The following is an 18,963-nucleotide window of genomic DNA, read 5'->3' on the forward strand; positions in this document are numbered from 1 at the left end:
TTTGGTACTCGATTACTGTAAAGGATTGGCTCATGTGGTGCATTCTGTGTCACAACAGGTCGGGGAATCTGCAACCTCAGCACACCAGGAGCAGTGACAACACTATCTGTGCCCAGGTGACTGGTTACTTGTAAAGAAGCATGTGAAAAAAACGTGCTTGGACCCTATTTGGCGTGGGCCATATCAAGTGATACCTGTAACCACAACTGCTGTTAAATGTGGTGTCTGCCTAATTGAGTGCATGTCGTCCACACTCACCGAGTCGCATGAACCCTTGAAAATGCAGGACTGTAGTAGATGAGCCGGTGGTTGCAGAGAGACATCCAACTCAGGTCATTCACAGAGTAGAGGGGGTGCCAGCTAATGGGTCTCGAGACACTGGTTCAGAGGAGAGTCATGGAGAGTTGGTTCCAGTTGGTAACAAGGGTGATTGCTAAAGGGGTCAAACTAGGCGAAGCATTGACTTAGCTAATGTGAACCGTGCAAGCGAAAAGCGAGTGCTGAGAGGAGACTGATGGCCCAGAAAAAGTGAAAGGCTGAGGCAGACATTGACAGAAGGCAGAATACCTCCAACTGTGATCGATGTTTTGAGCCAATCTGAGCAAAGTGACACAGATGATGAGTCTACAGTGTGCAGAACAAAAGAAGCAATAGTACCAAGTCACAGATATGCTGCTCCAGAGTGGACATATCCAGCCGCTGCAAATGACTGGGAAGAGCATATTAGACTTTCTGCTTCAAAGACTGCAACTCACAAAAACCACCTTGAAGGAACTGTTGCGGGAAAAGCAAGAGAAAAAGACAGAGAAATCATCTTAAGAGATCAATTACACTGCAAATTGCCAAAACTGTGAACTGAAATAAACACAGCAAAGACAAGAAAAAGGGACAACATTGTTCAAAGGCACAAATAAGGACATTTCTGCCAAACATACCTTATAAAAAAAAAGAGTTCCCTTAACCAGGAGTTGGAAAATGCAAATTAGCCTTCTTTAAGGTGTAAACACATATGTCCTTTCTTCTTAACTATATTTATTGTAATACTTGTATTGTTCCTGATAATGTTAAACTTATCTCATCATGTCTATGTGAAGTCAAAAATTAACCCCACCCCAAGTACTAAACCAATAGAATAAAAGAATGATGGGGGTGTGTCTAATGAGAATATCGACACTAACTTACACCATGATCAGTCTATTAATGATTAAATGTGTTTACTAAACTATTTTATGAGTATGTATATACTATGAAAGTGAGGGATTGTTCTGTGTGCATTCAATTACCTTCTCTGTATCGGAGGGTGTAACCTATCACCACCTTACATTAACATATGGTATATATTGCAACATACTAACTAGTTTATTCTATTGCAAAGGACAGTTTCAATATTACTCAAATTATGACTTGATTTTCTCTGAATTGCCTGTCAAAAAAAAGTAAATGCTGTACCAGAACCCCGAAATGCAGAGATAATGGGATAATTCTTTCAACCTTCATTAACCATGGATACAATGTATGCACATCAACATAATCTGACCTACGCTTTACGTAGCATAGAAAAGGATTTTTTATTAATTCTTTAGAAGATAGACGTGGAGAAGTAAAGAAAAAATCTGAATTGAAAATAAGGATAGTACCATGGGCACACAGGGAGGGTAAAATGCTGCCATGACTCTGGTTGGCAACATAAAGGAAAACTAAGCATTTTTGGATGAAAAACAGTTCATAATAATACATCTGTTGGTTCCATTGAATGTGATCATACCTTCCTACTTGTAGGGGGGAGGGATGAATATTTAGCAGGAGCAGATCCTTTATTTCTAGGAGTATGTTATGTTTGTGGGATAATGCCTTGTATAGGCGACTAAAACAATGGTATGATGCTGTTACATGGATATAGTTTTTCCAAAAATGTATCTTGTGGGACAAAACAGTGGAACCAATGAAGGAAAACACACTAGCTTGAAAAGGGGAATAAGTGCTGCCAAAATAATAGGGGGTATTTTGGATACATAATACCCTCAGGTGGGGTCATTCTAAATTCACATAAAATTCGGAAACTATCAACTGTAGTTGATCCACTATCAACTGATACTGCTGGAGGGTTCATTGTTATCGATACTGAAATTGTTACTATCCGTTCTATGGTTTTACATACCAGATTTGCTTTAGATGTATTTCTTGCAAAGGAGGGTGGAGTCTGTCACATGTTAAAGGTTCAACAGTGTTGCACATATTTCCCTGACAAAGGCAAACATTTGCAGAGATTTATTGGCAACATAACTAACCTAGGAAAGGAATTAACCGAAGTAAAATTGGTTGATAGTGCATGGATAACAATTGGGAAGGGATTTTTATTAGTTGGAAATTGGTTTGCAGCACTGGGAGGAAGCTTAGTGGGGAGAATACTAACACCATTACTCACAATTGCTATTGGCTTACTAATAATAGTGATGATTTATCGTTATTGCAAGTGGATGAAACTGAATGAGGGAAACAGTGGAAAGAAGAAGAATAAAGCAGAAATTGAACTAGAGAATATACAATGCGGATACTATGATGAATTAAAGAGTCTAGAGCAATCTAGATTAAAACAAATGAAAACAAATGCATTTTAATATGACATCAGATAAACATCAAATGATGGTGAGATAAAGATTGTGTGATGGTTTGATTCAGCATCAAAAGGGATATTGATGGTGTGTAGATCTTTTCATGCATCCATCTTCATCAATTCCTACCTATGAGAATAGATTTACGATACCGTTTTAAATGGATGGGACAAAATAAATGATATGTTTACCTGCTAGGAGAAATGTTTTATGCACTCTCTTGTTTTAGATAATGCACCCTAAAAGCATGCAGAATGTTAGAATATATGATATGTGAGGTGATGAGAAACTAGGCTAAGAAATTATAAGGTTATGCTGAAGCATTTATGTATTATTAGATGAAACAATGAAAATCAAACTGTAACCTTTAGAAAACTAACACTGGCATATAATATTGTGCATTGAATAATGTATTCCGTTTGATTTGCTTTAGAAACTCATGTATTGACACTAATTGAGGGTAAAGAATGCATTTACCAAAGTAAACTGACATAGAATGTTATAAGGCTTTTGTAATGTAACATATGTATTTGCATGCATTGAAGAGTGAAATGTTGAAATTTAAACATGCCTGGTAACGTACACGTAAATGACTTCCAAAAAGAAAAAGATATAGGTAGCGCGTAATACTGACATGTATTTCATAACCATATCGTATTTGAATTTATAAGAAAAAGCTAAATGCATTGAGAAAGGTGTGCGCTTTATTATTTTGTGAATTAGCTATTTTCTGCTCAGACCTCAAAGGATTTCTTTCCTTAGCTAATTTTAGTGATGTGAAACTGACCCCAAATCCCTATGAGAAATTTCTGTAAGGTTTCCATCTGTATTCTTGTTTACAATGGACTCAATTCTCACATGTAGAATGTCCTATTGAATTGTAACAACTATGTTGCATCCCAGTTGAAAAGCGCCTGGGAACCGACGGATGACAGATGACAAAATGTTCTGCTACTTCCGAGGATGTTACTAGACACTAACAAAAAGGAATGTAATGATCCTAAAGAAAATGTGTGAAAAGGATTACTTAATTCTTCCAATTTGTATATTTGGATGATCACCGTATAACAGCCCATCGTGAGCGACCAATGAAACCACATAAACTGATGAAATCTATACTTTAAGGGGTGTGAACCTGGATGTATTGGAATATATTTGCCCAAATTATGGAGGAGTCAGGGGCTGGCTGGCTGGCTGTCTGACTTTTCCTTGCTTGACAAGCTGTCAGGTTTTTCTTTGATCCTGGTGGGGCGGAACTTGCCTGAGCCTAAGATGGCCGCTTAAGCAAAGAGCTCAGTCGAGCCATCACAAAATTTGTCAATTATCCTGCATTGAGGCGACCTCAGTGGTCTGATTGTCGCGAATCTGAGCTCAGCAGTATGTGCCTATAACAGCGATCAAACTTATAGCTGCTGTTTTGGCCTGCAATATCAGATGCTACGATACGCCGTGCGGGCCCAGACCTGAGCCACGGAGCCTTGGGCAGAGCCACGGTCTGCATGTCGCCAGACGGGGAGAAAAGTTCCCCGCTGTACGGCGGACAAAGTGAGTGGGGTGCTGTGTTGTCCAGGGATCTGGAGACAGATGGGAGATGCAGCGCCCTCTTCCCCAACATCAAAAGGGTACTGAGAGGCGTGAGCGGCCTACCTGGCACTGGGGTCTTTTCTGGGATTCAGGAGCTGGGACTTGCACTGGCTGCTAAGCCATGAACTGTGGAGGCGGCATAGTGTCCAGTCGAGATGTGTCTGCAACCATTGTGGATAGAGACCCTCCCCCCCTGAAGCGAGGGTTGGGTCGAGAAGAGCTGGGGGATTGCCTGGTGTATCTGCCTAATCGAGTCCGAGGCGCCACCACAAATGCTGCAGAGACACTGAAGAACTGATCTCAGGAAAAGTCACACAGTATAGAGCAGACCAGTACAGAGGGAGCGACAGGAGGCAGTCTGGATGAACAGGATTGACTGCTGGGATACTCACACTAGCAGATAATATTATGCTTTGTGGGACTATGGAGTGTTCTTGATGGGTATTGTTTTACTCCTGCATATGTCATTGCTTGGGGTCTGCTGGGATGGAATGTACAGCTGAACACTATACTGAGCTTTTGCACTAAAAGTACAGCTTAGGGGCACGAGAAGTTTAGGTGTGTAAATACCTTGATGCTACAGATTTGCTTGAAGGCAGACGGCATTGGGCTCATAGCCTAATAAGGTTCTGTTATTTGAGGGCGCAGGTAACATCCGCCCAAGTCTGAGCACTACTACCTTGTTATTGTCAAAATAACAATCTAGTTACGATAGGAGGGGTTGATCTGGGAGGTTTCCGCTACTGCAGAGTTGTGATATGTGTGGTGTGGGTGGGGGTTTGGACACAAGGAACACACCACTTGGTTATTTTTGGATGGTATTCATTGCTCTTGTTATGCATTATTCCTGCAACCAATTAGAGACACGATCTTGCTCTGTAGCACATTCAGGGCTAGCACAATGAAACCTACCGACATATAGGTCACAGGCGCGCTCTAGTAGGATTAAGGTTTTAACCTGGAATGTGCGCTGCCTCAACGACTATTGGAAATTGAGGAAAGTTATGGCCTATTTGACTTGGTACAATATAACTATCACATTATTCAGGAATCTCACTTGCCCCTAACTAGCAAAATGCTTCATAGTAGAGGACTACTGGGAAATACGTATTTGGCGGGGTTTACCTCGCTGGCCCACAGAGTGATCACTTGGGTGAATCTGAAGTCTGACTTCAAACTGGAGCCACTCAACACTGACCCGGATGGTGATATGCTATTTCAAGATGCAGTGGGAGGGGCTTGAGCATGACTATATGTAATATTTATGGCACTAACTTTGATAATCCTAAATTTTTCACATTGTTGCAGGATTAAATGCAAAATGCTGCGAGGGTGGTATCAGCTTTGCGGAGGCGACTTTAATTGTGTGCTGGACCCTAGCAGGGACAGGTCTAGAGGCCCGGAATGGCGCACCTCCGTGGCAGTGCGTACTGTGGGAGATATGATGACTCAATTGGACCTTTGTGCCATTTGTCAGAGAAGGGTGGGTACACACACTATGCCGCTTACCATGATCTCCACACTAAAATTGACTATTAGCTAGCTTCAAGGTCTATGTATGAGCAGGTTCGCGACTGCGTGGTACTCCCTTGCACACTTTCTGACCATTCCCCGGTTCTGTTGGTGATAGATAGCGTGCAGAAACACATTCCACCTTTCACCTGGCGTTTTCTCCATACTCCTTACTGGACACTGTTTTTAAATCAGAAATGGCTGAGGCCATAGACACCTTCTTTGAATGCAACATAGGTTTGGTAGACTCTTTTGCAATAGTTTGGGAGGCATTCAAGGTTCCCATCCGGGGGATAGCCATTGCTAAACACTCGGGGTGCTTCGCGCTCTCCGTAAGCATCTTTCTGACTTAGAGAAGTCCCTGGAACACAGGCTCCTAGCATGTTCAGACACCAGTGTTGGTGAGGAATTCCAATCATTGCTGCAAGAATACCACAAAGTTGCAGATTCCGAAATTAAGCATCTAGGGAAGCATGCAGCAGCCTGCACGTATGGGGAAGGCAAGCGTCCAGGCGCGTACATGGTATCGCTTTTGAAGAAGTGTGGGAAGGCAATGGGAGTCACCGAGATAAGCAGTGATGAGGGGGAGACTAACTGATGAGACGGCCATTGCCGACAGATTTCGGCAATATTACTCGACCCTATACAGCTCACAGTGCATAGCCGCTGAAGCCTTTGACTCTTTGACGTACATCAAGCTGACCTGGCTGACAAATGAACATCGAGAACACCTCATGCGCCCATTGGAGACAGAGGAAATATCCTTAGCCCTGGTGCGGATGAAATCAGGTAGTGTGCCAGGCGTTGATGGCCTAACAGTCATATTTTACAAGGAATTCAAAGATCGGCTTATCCCTCACTTGGCTATGTTGTTTGAGGAGATATGTGACGGAGACATTAATAGTTGCTATCTTGAAGCCAGATAAGCCCCCACTTGAGTGCTCATCGTATCCACCGCTGTCACTACTAAACATAGACATTAAGATATACGCCAAGATCTTGGCAACCCTTCTGACTCCGCTGGTCCCATATTTAGTGGCACCAGAGCAAGCTGGTTTTGACCCTAGTAGAAACTTGACATACAATTTGAGGACGGTGTTCGGTGTGATCCAGCATACAAGGCAAGTCTTCCAGGCAGTGGCTGAGTTTCTCGACATGGAAAAGGCGTTTGATTCAGTAGAATGGACGTTCATGAGGCATGTCCTGACGAGAATGGGGCTGGGTGGTATCTTCCTACAAATGGTTGGCGTCTTATATAACTCCCCCACTGCTAGGATCAAAATCGGCAACTTAGTTACAGCCCCAAACCATGTCACTAGGGGAACGGATCAGGGGTGCTTTACGCCCTGGTGGCGGAGCCATTGGCCTGCGCTCTTCACGAATATCATAGACACAGAGGCATATGCTTCCCAAAGTAAGAATTGATCATTCCCACATATGCAGATGACACAGTGCTTTATGTAAGGTACCCTGACCACAACTTATCATCAACACTGAGAGAGGTTGTTAAATTTGGAATGATGTCAGGTTTAAAGGTTAATTGAAAAACAATCTTTAATCTTCCCTCTTACACCTGGTACAATGCCGTTCACACCTGACTATCCACTGAAGTGGATAACGGAGCTAGTGCGCTATTTAGGAATTAAGATTCACACTGACTCGAAGGTGGTATTTTGAGATAATTATGGGGTTGCAATTGGCAAGTTGGAAGATGAGGTAAACAGGTGGATTTGGCTGCCACTGTTGTTAGTAGGCAGAGTTATCATAAAGATGGTAATACTTCCCCGCTTTTCATTTTTATTTACCAATATCCCTATGGTCCTTTCTAGCTCTTTCCTTCGATTGCTTACTTCGCTACTACTCAAACTAGCCTGGGCTGGAAAGCAGGCAAAGGTCAGCTGGGACATTCTCACACTTCCTTACCAAATGGGCGAATTGGGTTCCCCTGGATCTTGATTTATATTACAGGACAGCACAAAGTGCTCATGCTCATTATTGGATACATCGCCTGATGGTCACCCCTCATATCCAGATAGAGGGTGTAATAGCTGCACCGCTTCCCAATGCGGCTATGCTGTTTAACACACCTGATCGAAGATCTGGGATTATGGACTCTATTAATTCAACTACACACGCCTGGCACCACCTTCTGAAATTGCAAGCTGGAGCGATTTTATACTCCCCGTTGACCCCATTGGAATGGTGTCTTTGGTTACCTCCGTGCCAAGATAAGGGAGTGAACTGGGCGCTCAGCTCCTTAAATATTTTGACGATTGGGGGCATGTTCACAGGCAGCGTGGCTAAGAATTGGGAATATGTTGGGGCGGGCGACCGAAATTACATGATGCTGAACAGATTCAATTTCACAGAGCTTGACACGCACTGATGGAGATTTTGGGCAGTGACCTGCCGAGCCACCTGAACTGACTCAACTCACCTATCTAATAAAATCGTACTCCAAATCAAGGGTCTTCTCAACTATCTATAAACTGTCCCAGGGATATCGTGAGAATCATTACACAAAGTCTAGCCTAGCATGGCAGGTAGATCTGGGTAGAGATCTTGACGATAACACCTGGAGATATTGCTGCGAGAGCACAAAACGTATCTCCCTTAATGACAGCCACAGATTGATTAATTTTAAATTTTTAAATAGGGTCTATTATACACCAGCAAGACTATGTAGATATGAGTTGAGGGACTCTGCGGCTTGTTAGCACTGTGGCGAATACATGGCGGATTTTATTCACCTGGCCTGGACATGCCCGGGAATTCCCCGTTTCTTGGTCTCGGTCTTCAACACTCTGGGAGGTATTATGAATAAGACATTTGCACCTGATCCCACATTGGCATTATTAAGTTGTCAAAACATTTACCAAAAGCAGTCAGGCAACTGGCAGACATGGGCCTGCCTCTGGCCAGGCAAAGGGTTGCGATCTGCTGGTCCCAGGATCCGATATCCACTATTGCTAGCTGGTCAAGGGACATGATGTACTGTAGTACACAAACAGAAAATTACAGCAAGCTTCTTCCCCCACAAAGCCGAGTTAAAAAAATGTGGGCACTGTATCAGACATACCTGAGAACTAAAGATAGTGAGACTGATGACAAACACAACCCTGCGCAAGAGAAAAAGTACAAGGAGTAAATGAGTAATTAAGTAAGTAGTGTACCATCAGGAAGTACGTTAAGGTTAGATGCTCCGCACGTAGGTCTATGTTGCGGCGGCACACAGAGATGGTGAAATGGGAGTCTACGCGGTGCAACGTGTGATAAAGTATGGATTAATCATGTAGATAATGCGGTTGTGAATGCACTGATGTTGCGCTGGAGTGTAAACACCACAGGGTATCAGATTGTATGATATAATGTGATGATTCATTTAATGCCATTATTGTTACACTGCATTATCAATGTACTGAATGTCTCTGTGTCTCTTTGTTATCAAAACTTGTTAAAAAAGGTTTTTGCTTATTGCAAATTTTTCTTTACTTTGCCCCAATCGCATTTTCTGAGTGACACAGGCTCAAACAAATTGAATTTTATGTGAACTCAGACCTTAGCCTGTGCTATTGCCGGCTGGCAAGTGGGCGCAGGGAGATAACATTTCTTGGCTGAGGGGTTATTCTGACTCCTGATGTGGCAATCAATGCTGCATAATGGACAAGAACTGATTTCTTGAGGACAGAACCTGAGACTGCATTGATTGGTTTGTATGAACATCACTGAACCTGAAATTTCATGTACTGTGTGGTTTCCTTTGCAATCTTTACTTGTCATTAAATCTGATCTTTAAACGTGTTCTGATTTTACTGCATTCTTGAAGCATTAGATAAATATTTTTATTAAATTACCTTCATTGATTCTGTCTCATTCTTTGGATGATATTCTTTGTCTCTGGAAATCTATATTCATGGCTGATAAACATGTTAAGTTATGGAGAAAAGTCAGTTTGAAACAACAGTTATCTCTTCCTGGTCCTCATAGGATAATTGTTCACTCCCCGAATATTCTAGTCCCTTATAGCTCAACGCAAGATCTATCTTAGGACCTATGTGATTTTGGTAGCAGTTGTTAGAAGGTTGTAACTGTTAAGAGTTATATGATGAAAAAATTGGGGAGATTGAGTTTTAGCTATACCAGAAAAGGACAAGTTGTAGTAAAAGGGTTTTACTCTGAAACAACCCCAGTAAATCACTTCTCTCAGCAAAGTCAGGACAGGATGTGTCCAACTGTTGTAAAGATTACACCATTAGAGAATGAAAGAAGATTCTAGAAGACTTCTTCCTATCAGTTTCCACCAAGCAAAGTAATTCGAAGACAGTGGGGCATATTATCAACGGATTTATCTCCGCTTTTTTGGCTTTAAAAACCAAGAAAGCGGCGATACAATTATCTCCCTATTACCTAGCTGTCGCTAACACCAGTTAGCGACAGCTAGTAGGAGATAGCGACCATCTTGGGCCCTGCTTTGCATGTCAGAGAAATTTATCACTAATGACATGCAAAGTGGGCATGCCAAGATGTTAGCGACTGGAACCAGTCACTAACATCGCTATCTCCTATTACTAACTTTTGGAAATATTCGCGCTAAGCGCGAATATCTCCAAAAGCTAACACCTGCCCTGAGCAGTTCTTAGCCATGTTATCCAATGGGAGGTGGATAACATGGCTAAGAGCAATTGCTCGGTAATGCATGAATATCGCTGACTTTTCAGCGATATTCATGCATTTCGGCTGATTTTTATCACTTAGGAGATAAACCTTGATAATATCAAGGCTCCTAAGCGATAAAAATCGTCGCTACACGGCGATAAAATTATAGCCGCTAAGCCAACATAGCGATAATTATTGCTAGTTGTTGGTAATATGCCCCAGTGTTCCCAACTCTCAATCAAAGGGATAACCATTTGGACGGCCTTTGATGTAACATCAATCCAGTCACCTTGGTACAGAAGGTCTCTCCCACCATCGGAGTCTCCATAATCGAGGCCAACTTATTTTTTTAAATGTTCAATAGTCTACTAATCTAATACAATAAACACTAACCCTATTCTTACTTAACAATCATGTTGATAAGACACCTGCAGAGAACAGAAAAACAAGATACATGCAAGTTATTTTATGAAAATGCAACATGTGCAACTATGGCCTGGTTACAAGTTAAGCTAAAGAATATAAATAATCAAGAAGGAGCGCATTCATCCTATCAATCAACAATCAAATATTGTAGTCCGAATAATGAAATCCTGATGTCTGCTTCCTGATCAGTACTTTATTTGCAAGAATGTTTCCAAAAATTTTGAAATGTTTCGGAATCCAGTATCAAACAAAACAGTTATTGATATGCACAGCCTACGCATTTTCATCCCACCTTGGGTCATCATCAGGGCTGTAAAGTAAAAAACATAATATCACAATCCAATACATGGTATATTTTAACGATGACTTCATACACCAAAAAAAAAGTTTAGACCAGTAATAGTTATTCTAACAATAATATATAAAAACCTGCCTATTTCACACTGCAATCTCGGAAAGAAATATCAATAGAAATTTTTCTATTTAAACACTCTAAGCAGATATAATACACAAAAATTGCAAATCTGAAACCCGAGAATTATACATCCTGTATGCGATCAATTTCTCTCACCACTTTTTGGCTATTGTATTCCAGTCAGGCATATTCATTATCATATGTCCTGCTACTGTTTAAAATACCTGTAGTTGATACACCCATCAAAATTAATTTGAGTGGTTCATTGAAAGTTCCTCCTCTAGTGTAAACGCATATTAACGCATAGCAACCTACTGCCTATATCCCCTGTACCTTAGGACATCCATTCCAAAGACAACTTTTATAATTGTATTAAACTTGTACTTACAGACGATATTTCATGACCTCCTACAATTTTCTCATCTGCCAAAAACCAGTAAAAAAAATGTATATAGGTGTAATGCATGTTAATTACATCTCCAAAATTATCCCCTATTCCATTTTTAGATTTATCTCCTAACCAAATGCTCTGCGCCATCCTCACCTATGTATGGGTTATTCTAGCCAGAATCGTCTCCAGCAGCAAAATAATCTGTAATTATACGCGAACCAAATCTGAGTCTAAAAAATATATAATAAAAAAGACATATATAAGTATATCTGGGTAATGTGTATTTGCTAAATTTCTATTAGATACCCACTTATCAATTACCCCTCATAACATGCTTGCTTGATAACATACCTGGCATCAAGGCTGTGGTCAGCCTCCAAAGTAACGCCGCATCTACAGCGGTCCGATAAATCCGCTGTGATGCAAATCTCCCGCCACTTCCACTATTTGGATCTCACACTCACCAATCCTGTTGGAGAGTTTAAAACCCCATCATTTACATACTCAATTCACAGTCTCCAAACTGGTCCGCTATTAGTTTTCCTGTCAAAAAATCTTAGTTCCTAGGACGTCTCATGTAAAAAGTCGGAAATCATGTGTTCACATTGATCCAATCCCAGGCCTGACTGGATTGGAAACCTGCTTCCTATGCAGACTGCTACCTCTTTTCCTGTGCTTTCCGTCCCTCACAGACCGGAAACACTCTGGTATACCTATCAGCCAATCTCCTTCTGCCTCATATACACTGTGTTCTGTTACTACCAATCACAGACCATCTACGATCGAATAGCGGTTTCCAATACAATCCGCTATCCATGTTCGTCTATAGAACAACTTAACCTTTTTTAAAAAGGACATTCTACTAGTTACATCTAATCCCTTTTAGTCTGATGCACACTGTTTAGGTTCCTGCCACTCCCAAAAACGTTAAGCTAGGATAATAGTATCCTATTTCCATCCGCTCCGAGTTTGTATACTGGCCAACTTGACATACAGTTACAAAACAAAATGTCCTTATGTCATATTGTCTACTAAACTTATATAAATAGGTTATGTCCGCGCCAAAAATTATTTGATCTAAAGGTGGTTGGTGGGTTATAATATGACCTTATACCATTCCGTTTAGGACTTTATCTATACTAAAAATTTCTAGTATATCGGTCCATACCCCGCGGTCAATCGATTGTGTAATGACCATATTGCATTCCCTCTCTGACATTTACGTATTTCTAATCATAATGTATCAACGTGAACTATTAAGATGGCGTGCTCCTTTTAGCCTGAGCTTACCTTCCGCAAAACCTCATCGACTCAAAATGAGATTGAAAATTACACTTATTACAATCTTCTTAAGGTAATGATGCCTCCCTACAAGATTAGCTAAAAATCTTAAAATCCGCAGTAAGTTGCTATGCAATGTTAAGTAACCTATCAGACAGCTGTCATTTATGCATCTCCTGTTTACTTGAACAATTCAATAATTCCAAATCATTCATGTTTCAAAATATTTGATGCTTAAACACGCAGACATGCGTCCATGACTATAATCTTTGCGGTCCGCAGTCCACGGCTCAACAATTTATTCTTACCTCTCTGACACTTATCATTTTGCATCAACATATCAAAATCATCCCTAACTTCTATCTCCTATGACCTACAATCCATCTAGTATTCCGGCATGACTATCACTGCTAAACCTGTATCTATAGTTTTACTATGCCAAATTCATCAAACATCATCCAACTGCAGCTCCAAACTAAGATGTAATGAAAGGATGTAGTCAAAAGTACCAGTTCCTGCCTGCACAAATCCCAACATACCCCTATGTTAAAATCCCACGGGCTATTATACTAAGAAGTCATGGAGTTCCATGTCACTATTCAACCCTAGAGCAACTGCCCTACACCTACATATCCATATAGCTTCTTGCTGGCTAATCATCAGTTCCCAATCCCCCCCTCTAGTCCTGGGAATGATCCTTTGAATGCACTGATATGCTTTTCTTTGATATGTTGATATAGAAGTGATCTGATATACTGGTTTATGATGGAGCGTTTATTGTCTTGAATTCTAAGTTTTACATTTCTTTTTGTGCTTACAATATAAAAATATTTGCAGGCGCACACTATGACATAGATTACTCCAATGCTGTTACAATTAATAAATTCCTTAATGGAGGAACATTTATTAGTATTGTATGTGAAATCTTCAATTCTGTTCATGCCCAGATTGCAAACATTACATGCCCCACAGACATAAAATATTTTTGGCAGTTGTGGTAACCAATTAGAATCCCCTGTTCTCATGGGTTCTAAGTAATTCTTTGGTACCATCTCTTTCATTGTGGGACTTCTTTTAAAAATCACCCCTGGTTTGTCACCAACCAGGTTCACCAAACCTGGCACTCCCTTCAATAAGTTACAGTTATTGCCTAAAGCTTTGAAAATTCTGTTCTTCTGTGAACAATAAGTGGTCACAAATGCCAATCGTTCTTTGAAATGGCATTTGTCCTTCTGCACCAAAGTGGTTTCCCTCTTCACTTTCATTACTCTCTCTCTAACCTTCGCCAAATTGCTTTTCCTGTATCCCCTACATTGTAACCTGTGTTGACAATTATCCAATTCAGTACTAAAGTCATTATCTGAACTGCAGTCCCTGCGTATTCTTATCATTTCCCAAAGAGATTTCCCTAATCACCGAAACTGGATGAGCACTATCAGCCCTTAATATGGAATTAGTTCCAGTGCTTTTTCTAAATAGCTGACTGTTAATGGAATCACCATCAATAAACAATTTCACATCCAAAAAATCAATTCTTTTGGTGTTTTGATTTATGGTAAAAGTAACATTGAAATCATTCTGATTCAAGTAACTAAAGTATTCCATCAATTTAGCCTTTGTGCCCCTCCATATCATCAAAACATCGTTGATGAAGCGGACCCAAAATAGAATGAGATCCATCCACCTTGAGGCACCTCGGCTCCAGGCATGCTCCCTCTCAAACCAACCCATAAAAAGGTTGGCGCAAGAGCAGATGTCAAGTTGGACAGTATACGAACTCAGAGAGCGGATGGAAATAGGACACTATTATCCTAGCATAACGTTTCTTGGAGTAGCAAAAAACCAAACAGCGTGCGTAAGACTAAAAGGGATTAGATGTAACTCGTAGAATTTCCTTTTTAAAAAAGGTTGTTAAGTTGTTCAATAGACGAACATGGATAGCGGATAGTATTGGAAACCGCTATTAGATCGTAGATGGTCTGTGATTGGTTGTAACAGAACACCGTGTTTATGAGGCAGAAGGAGATTGGATGATAGATATACCAGAGTGTTTCCAGTCCGTGGGGGATGGAAAGAACAGTATAGGAAGCAGGTATCCAATCCAGTCAGGCTTGGGATTGGATCAATGCGAAAACCGTGATTTCCGGCATTTTATGCGAGAAGGCCTAGGAACTAAGATTTTTTGACAGGAAAACTGATAGCGGACCAGTTTCGCATCACAGCAGATTTATTGGACGGGCTGTTGATGCGGCGTTACTTTGGAGGCTGACTCAGATTGCGTATAATTACAGAGTAATGTTTTGCTGTTGGAGACGATTCTGGCTAGAATAACCCGGACATAGGTGAGGATGGCGCGGAGCATTTGATTAGGAGATAAATCTAAAAATGGAATAGGGGATCATTCTGGATATGTAATTAACATGCATTATACCTATATATATTTTTTGTACTGGTTTTTGGCAGATCAGAAAATTGTTGGAGGTCATGAAATATCGTCTGTAAATGCAAGATTAAGATGAAGATAGAATTACGTTTGATCGCTGGAGGTGAGAGACCTCACTATTAGATGATTGAGAGAGGCAAGTTAAGGCGGAAGGATTAACTAATAAATTTATTTCTAAAACACTGACAGTGATGCGACATTGTGTTGTCATACAGATTTCGTTTAATATTTGGAGAGGAAGGCAATTTTGCCACTCAGGAAGGATCGCAGAACAAATTTCAGTATTCCGCACATATTCCGATTGTTTATAATATAGGAGGTACATTTAATACAATTATAAAAGTTGTCTTTGAAATGGATGTCCTAAGGTACAGGGGATATATGTAGGTGCAGTAGGTTGCTATGCGTTAATATGCGTTTACATTAGAGGAGGAACTTTCAATGAACCGCTCAAATTTATTTTGATGGGTGTATCAACTACAGGGATTTTTTAGCAGTAGCAGGACATATGATAATGAATATGTCTTACTGGAAAACAATAGCCAACAAGTGGTGGGAGAAGTTGATTGTATACAGAATGTATAATTATGGGGTTTAAGATTAGCAATTTTTGTGTATTATATCTGCTTAGAGTGTTCAAATAAAATTCTTTCTATAGGTATTTCTTTCCGAGATTGCAGAGTGTTCAATAGGTAGGTTTTTGTATAATAATGTTAGAATAATTAATACTGGTCTAAACCTATTTTTTGTTGTATGAAGTCATTGTTAAACTTTACCATGTATTGGATTGTGATATTATGTTTTTTACTTTACAGGCCTGATGATGTCCCAAGGTGGGACGAAACACATAGGTTGTGCAAATCATTAACAATTTTTTTTTATGTTGGATTACAAACATTTCAACATTTTGGGAAAAATTCTTGCAAAGAAAGAACTGAACAGGAAGCAGGCATCAGGATTTTATTATTCGGACTACAATATTTGAATGTTGATTAATTGGATGCATGCGCTTCTTCATGATTATTTATATTCTTTAGCTTAACTTGTAACCAGGCCATAGTTGCTCATGATACATTTTCATAAAATATCTTGCAAGTATCTTGTTTTTCTTTCCTCAGCAGGATTGTTAAGTAAGATTAGGGTTTGTGTTTATTGTATTGGGTTAGTAGACTATTGAACATTTTAAAAAAGAAGTTGGCCTCGATTATGGAGACTCCGATGGTGGGAGAGACCTTCTGTTCCAAGGTGACCGGATTGATGTTACATCCAAGGCCATCCAGATGGTTAACCCTTTGATTGAGAGTTGGGAAACTAAGGAGTCTACCCGGTCCCAGAGAACACTGTCTTCAAATTAGTTTGCTTGGTGGAAACTGATAGGAAGAAGCCTTCTAGAATCTTCTTTCATACTTTAATGGTATAATCTTTACAACGGTTGGACAGATCCTGTCCTGACTTTGCTGAGAGAAGAAGCAATCTGCTGGGGTTGTTTCAAAGTTAAACCCTTTTACTACAACTTGTCTTTTTCTGGTATAGCTCATACTCATTTATTTATTGAATTCTCACCAGTGCATACCAAGTTGCGACCCTCGCCGTTATTCGTTATTTAGTACAAGTTAAGCTAACATAAGATGCAGATTTGCCTCTCCTCAAATAGAGTTAGCATAAGTAAATATATCAAGCACATTTATAAACATATACATTCCCTTTTATGGCAAATGCATTCATTATAATTCTGCTAAACATACTGGCGGTTCTCATCTAAATTAATACATAGACACTTACTTTCATTGAATAAAAAAATGCACACAGATTAATTTTGTTAAACACTCATTGAATAAATAGGTTATATGAGAAGGGCATGACATTAAATTACGCTGCTCTAATTCCATCCATCACTTTTTTGTTTACCTCTGACTTAAAATCTGGCACCAATGGAATATAGAGTGAATCTTCATTTCCAAAGGTTAGTCCAAAAAGTGGTGTGGAAAACAACAATCACCTTCTTTAAAAGACAATCACCGATTACACAGCAACAAAATGTCCCCTTTCCCAATATGAAAGTGGGATAACAAATTGCACTAAAAGGTAAGCTAAAATAAACCAAGACCTGAAAAGATACAGATTTAACTAGAACACATTAGGCAACAATACGGAAGGATGGACATAAGTGTCTCCTTAGCCTTCTGTGGCGAGCACCCTTCTCAGTAATTCTCCAGCTGTGGACCTGAGCATTTTAATTGGCTGGCCCTGAACATTTTAATTCGCTGGCTGCCACCAGAAAATGTATTTTGCAGAGGCCATTATACAACACATTATTTAGTGCTTAATTCTTTAAATATTGTTTTCTTAACTCCTGGGGGGTGTGCAGCAGGGGCATCACCTTGACCCCAAGGCCAGGCAGGTGGAGTGGTCTAAGAGACTCCAATAGATGTTTAGAAAAGAAAACAATTGCACGATGTCTGTGAACCAGAGGTTGGCTGACTGGGTGGGTGAGTGCAGGTCCTGGCCAAATGAATGCTCACAAATTGGCTTGCACAAGAGTTCAATTGGTAACAACATATAAAGACTGACCATGTGATGCAGAGAATGGCCCTGCATTGCACTGAATATTATTGTTCCTTTCTGGTACTGGGAACAAAATACCAAAATTGTGAGAAATGTGACAGGAGACCACAACTAGGAGTTCCGTCTTTAATTGATTTCCTTCTCCCACCTTTTTCATTTAGTTCTTGTGCCAGGTTCAATTAATTGTTTCCACTTCAGTTTCTAAAAACATGCGTAATTTTAAAAACTTGGAAAGTATGGTAATTTTAGAAACAACCACCTGAGTTAAAAAACACTCTTTTAAGCCCTTGGCTGCTATGGGTCATTCCCCTGCCGTGCTGGGGGGGAGAGGGGGGGAGGGGGCGCCGTGCGCCCTGGTGCTCATGGCGAGCTCTACTCGTCATAAGTCACAGTTCTCGTGTGCTCATGACGAGCTGAGCGCCATGACCACACCCGTTTGTGTAGAACAGTTCGCACAGCAGCGGAATTACCATAGCGTGCAAGCATTCTAACGGTCATGACGAGCTCAGCTTGTCATGAGCACATGAGAACCGTGACTCATGACGAGCTGAGCTCGTCATGAGCGTGGGAGGGGTTAATAAACATCATAATATTTATTGTACTTAGGGCACCATTACGATGGCGCGTGGACAAAGTCCGCCCGCCACCATAATGGTATGCGGGGTTGCCCGCCAGGGGTGCGGCGGTCCCGCATTGCCTAATATGATGCGCCTGCCACATGCTGTGCATTTACATCCACAACATGATAGGCACCGTGCAGTGCCTGCCACCTTGTGCATGCCAATGTCGGGATAGTCGGGAGTACCATGGGTATCCACAAGTGCACCTCCCACCCCCCCCCCATCAAGACTGCATGCTTTTCCATGGCGGTGAAGGCCAATTGCAGCCATCATTATAATATGGATGGCAATGTCTTGCAGACATCGCCACCATATTATACATGTTTTCCGCCCGGTCTTTGTGTTGATCGGCAGAACAGCGGCAGACGGTCTTTCCATCCGCCGCAGACCTCCCAGCCATCCTAATATGGTGGGGGGTCTTTTAGGTATGGATGGCGGGAGGATCGCCCCTGCCGGGC

This window comes from Lissotriton helveticus, chromosome 12, assembly GCF_964261635.1.
Source record: "Lissotriton helveticus chromosome 12, aLisHel1.1, whole genome shotgun sequence".
Lineage (NCBI taxonomy): Eukaryota > Metazoa > Chordata > Amphibia > Caudata > Salamandridae > Lissotriton > Lissotriton helveticus.